The sequence below is a fragment of the Leptonychotes weddellii genome, chromosome 8 (assembly GCF_054177405.1).
Source record: "Leptonychotes weddellii isolate Sample4059 chromosome 8, ASM5417740v2, whole genome shotgun sequence".
In the NCBI taxonomy this organism is placed as follows: Eukaryota; Metazoa; Chordata; class Mammalia; order Carnivora; family Phocidae; genus Leptonychotes; species Leptonychotes weddellii.
The window spans coordinates 57,740,287-57,745,280 of record NC_138376.1 but is presented as its reverse complement, the minus strand read 5'-3'; the positions used below and the strand labels follow the sequence as shown (position 1 = coordinate 57,745,280).

Sequence of the window (4,994 nt, the reverse complement as noted above, 5' to 3'; positions counted from 1 at the left end):
AGAATTGCTACCCCAGCTTTCTTTTGAGGTCCGCTGGCATGGAAGATGGATCTCCATCCCTTCACTTTCAGTCTGGATGTATCTTTAGATTCAAAATGAATCTCTTGTAGACAGCATATGGATGGGTCCTGTCTTTTTATCCAATCTGCAACCCTGTGCCGTTTTATGGGAGCATTTAGGCCATTCACGTTGAGAGTGATTATTGAAAGATACGAATTAATTGTCATCATGTTGCCTGTGAAGACCTTGTTTTTATAGATTGTCCCTGAAAATTCCTGTTGTTTATCACTCTTGGGGTCTTTCTCCTTTTATAGAAGCCCCCCTTAATATTTCTTGCAGGGCCGGCTTAGTGGTCACATATTCTTTCAGTTTATGCCAGTCCTGGAAGCTCTGCATCTCTCCATCCATTCTAAATGACAGCCTTGCCAGATAAAATATTCTTGGCTGCATGTTCTTCTCGTTTAGTACCCTGAATATGTCTTGCCAGGCCTTTCTGGCTTGCCAGGTCTCTGTGGATAGGTCTGACGTTAATCTGATGTTCCTCCCTCTGTACATAAGGAATCTCTTCCCCCTAACTGCCCTTAAGATGGTTTCCTTGGTTCTAAGATTTGTGAGTTTTACTATTACACCTGCGGTGTTGGCCTGTTTTCGTTGATCTTGGGAGGGGTCCTCTCTGACTCTAGGACACGAATGTTTGTTTCATTCCCCAGATTAGGGAAGTTCTCAGCTATGATTTGCTCAAATGTATCTTCTAGTCCTCTCTCTCTCTCCACCCACTCCGGGATTCCAATAATTCTGACATTGGAACATTTCACGGTGTCATTATTTCTCTGATTCTGTTTTTATGGATTTTGAGTTGTTTTTCCCTGGCCTCCTCTTTTCCCTTTTTATGTATTAATTGGTCTTTTAAGTCACTAATTCGTTTCTGCCTTGCTTACCCTAGCTGTTAGATTATCTAGATTAGATTGGATCTCATTGATAGCATTTTTAAGTTCTGCCAATTCAGCTTTCATTTCTGCCCTTAGAGACTCTATGTTGCCATTAATTGATTTCTCCATTCTAGCTATTTTCTTCACAATTGCTAGCCTGAATTCCATCTCCGACATCTTGGTTATATCTGAATCCATTTGTAAATCTGTGGCATAAGTCATAATCTCTGAGTGTTTCCTATTTTGGGGGTTCCTCCTCCTAGTCATTCTGTTGAGGGGTGGTTGAGGGAATGTATAGAGTCCAAATTATTGAGCAGAACCCAAGCAAGATGCACCTGTTTTATAGGGAGTTTAGGATTGCTGGCCTCTTGTAACCACGCTGTTACTCAGGTAGCCCTGTTTGGGCAGAGTTGCCCTGCCCCTGAGGGGGGGATGGGCTCAGTGAAAACCGGTTTTGGGGGCTTTTGTTCTGTGGCGGCTTTCCCTGGCGGCTTTCCGCATCTCTTCTGTGAGACAGAGCAGAAGAGACCATTTCCAACCCTCTGCCTCAGAGCAGAGAGATCATAGTCTGTTCTTCAGTGAGCTCTCCAGGCTACACTATCTCTGTTTCTGTCTGTGCCTCTATAAAATGCAGCCTCCTGGGTTGTGCGCCCCTCCACAGTGCTCCCAGTCCTCTCCTCCAGGTCCAGGCTCCTCTCTGCCCTTTGTGCTTCTAAAACCTCCAGCCATCCCCAGTTCACAGTCGTGGCCCCGCCGCTCCAGTTTCCATCTAAAGTCCTTTCCCCACCACTAGCAGTCTGTGAGTCTGTGCCCCATCTCCAGCACCGGAGGCTATGCTCACTGGTGGTGCAGGATCCCCATGGCCAGGCTCCCTCCCACTGCTGTGTATCCTCCAGTATCTGCCTGTGGAATCAGGGCTCCCTGCTTCATACCTTGAAACCAACCGCCCATGATATTCTGTTTGTAGAGACCCAGATCTATCTTCTTACATCTCAGGCTGATTTTGTGGGTATTCAGAGTGGTCTGGTAGATATCCAGCTCAATTCTGGTCCTCTGCCATCTTTTTCCTCCTCCAGAATCATTTCATATTTTTAAGGACCGTTTTTTATATTCTTTGGAGAAATGTCTATTTAAATTCTTTACTTATTTTTAATTGGTTTATTGTCCTTTTATGATTAAGTATTTAGAGTTGTTTATGTATTCTGAATAAAAATTTCTTTATAGATATGTGATTAAAAAAAAGCTAACCTGGATTTTAGGTTCAGTTGGGAATTGAGAAAATCTCTTAAATTGAGATTGGGCATCACTTGAAGATTTCACTGCTGCATGTATTTTATGCTTGAACAAACTACTTTCAATACATTTGTATATTTATACCTTGTACTAAGAGGTTGTTAAATAATGCCAGAAGTACACTGCAAAAATAAATTTTCTTTTCAGTAAATATGTGAGTATGTAGTGATGGACAAATGATTTTTCTGATACTTAACTTATTAAATTCTTGATTAGCTCTACTGTTAAACAGTAAACTAAGGTATTTCCAGTTCAACTCAGTAAATTGTTACCTGATAATAGACTTTGGGTTCTGGTTTGTTTTTTCCAGATATATTGATTTTATGTAATTCATATCAGAAGTCCTCATTTTCTTACTCTATAGATGACTCTAAGTTAATTGTATTTGAACAGGAATTAAAATGCTCTCCCTGATTTGCTTCCTAATTTTCCAATTTACTGTGTAGGTAAAATTTCATTATATTTATATTTTTTATTATTCATTTATTGGCTGGGTACAGTATACTTTATTGATGGTACATGACGAGGTATGGCTCCCCAAACCCCTCTCCTTCTTCAGGGGGTCTGGGATGGAAACTGTGTAGAGGTCATGAGATTCTCAGTGTGTTGGGGGATAAGTTGGGGCAGGGACTTCCCAGCAGCTGAAGGCCTCTGTCTTCCTCTTGCTCTTGCTTGGGCTGGCGTTCCAGTGGGCTCTTATTCCTTGAAGGCCACATGGACCATAAGGTCCACCACCTGGTTGCTGTAGCCAAATTTATTGTCATACCAGGAAATGAACTTGACAAAGTAGTCTTTGAGAGGTAGCAGGTTAGATCCGCGACTGACCTGTATTATTTGTACAATAAACAATAATTTTAAAAGAATAAAAAATATAAATGGCCTGTCTTTCTAATAAATTAAAACCGAGGGTGAGGACATGGAAGTCCATGCCAATGAGCTTCCCATTCAGCTGAGGGATGACCTTGCCTATAGCCTTGGTGGCACCAGCAGAAGCAGGGATGATGTTCTGGGCAGCCTCTTAGCCATTACACCACAGCTTCCTAGAAGGGTTGTCCATGGTCTTCTGGGTGACAGCGAAGCCATGGACTGTGGTCATGAGTCCCTCTACGATACCAGAGTTGTCATGGATGACCTTCGCCAGAGGGGCCAAACAGTTGGTGGTGCAGGAGGCATTGCTGACAATCTCGAGGGAGTTGTCAGACTTCTCATGGCTCACACCTATCACATGCATGGGTACATCACCAGAAGGGGCTCAAGTGAGCCCCAGCCTTCTCCATGGTGGTGAAGACCCCAGTGGACTCCACAACATACTCAGCACCAGTATCACCACCATTTGATGTTGGTGGGATCTTGCTCCTGGAACATAGAGATGGGCTTTCCATTGATGACAAGTTTTCCATTCTCAGCCTTGACTGTGCTGTGGAATTTGCCGTGGGTGGGGTCATCGATGCTGACAGTATCCACTTTGCCCGAGTTAAAATAGCCCTGATGACCAGGCACTCAATATAGCCAAATCCACTTACTCCAACCCTCACCTTCATGTCTCAGGGACACGGGTGCACTGCACCAGAAGATGCAGCTATCTGTCAAAAGGAGAGGAGCAGAGAATCATATTTTAAAATATTTTTATATTGATGACTTCCCATCAATAAGAGATACCTTTGAAAGTAATGGAAGAATATAGTGAATATCCACTTTAGTAATTATGAAATAAAAATTCAAAGGAGTGATATTAAAATAGATAACCTTTAAACTTTGTCTTTTACTCTATGTAAACTATTTGATGCTTCCATGATGTATTAATCATTTATTATGCCAGCATAATGGAAGATTAATGGTCTGGATAAAAAGGTGGAAAAGGTAGATTTCAACTTCTCCATTTCAGTCATTTTTAACCAGTGATGTACAGAGTGATCTGCACAGTCATTTTCAAGTGATTGAAATGAGTTTTGTACAATAAACATTTTAAAAGAATAAAAATTTTATAAATGGTATATTTTTCTAATAAATTAAAATTTCCATTCAGTTTGATAAGCAATCTGAGATTTTAACACTCCCTTTAATACTTTTGCCCACCGTGGAGGTTACTATTTTTACCCAGATTTTTACTGTACTGTATTTTTTTTTTTCTGTATTTAATGGGTTAGGCTTCTGCACAAAAAGCTATCCAGGCAATCAACCATAGGTGTGATGAGAGTTTCAAAGAAGAGAAGAGATATGTGCACTTGTGAATTATCTGTTCAAATTCATTGCCCATTTTCCAGAAGTATTAATGTCCTCTTATTTGTTTGTAAGAGATTTGAACGGACCATCAGCCCCTTGATAATATCATGTAATAACTAGATACATAGGTCTGAGCCTGATAGTGTAAGCTCAAATTCCAACTCCACCATCCATTTGCTGAAAAACATGGACCAATTTTATTAACACTTCCTCACTTTTCTCATCTATAAAATGAGGACAGTAATACTACCCATATCTTATTATTGCTAGCAAACTTAAAGGCTTAATACAAGTAAAACATTTAGAAACTTTGTTCCTAAATTTCCTCTTGCATGAAATGAGGATAATCATCATGCCATTGCATAGTGCTATTATGAGACTAACCGCTTTTATATATGTAAAGTGATCTGAATGGTGCTTGGCATTTGGTCACTGCTATGTAACTACAAGTGTTATTAATATTTTTACTTTATTATGATTATTCTATCAATGTCCAGTGTATAATAACCTCCTCTCATTACTATATAGTGCAAATAATTGGGTTTATGG

The 4,994-nt window shown here is 40.4% G+C and overlaps 1 pseudogene; it reads right to left on the bottom strand.

Moving 5' to 3' along the window:
- Window positions 1–3,030: 3,030 nt before the first annotated feature.
- Window positions 3,031–3,763, bottom strand: LOC102743235 (glyceraldehyde-3-phosphate dehydrogenase pseudogene; annotated as a pseudogene).
- Window positions 3,764–4,994: the final 1,231 nt, after the last annotated feature.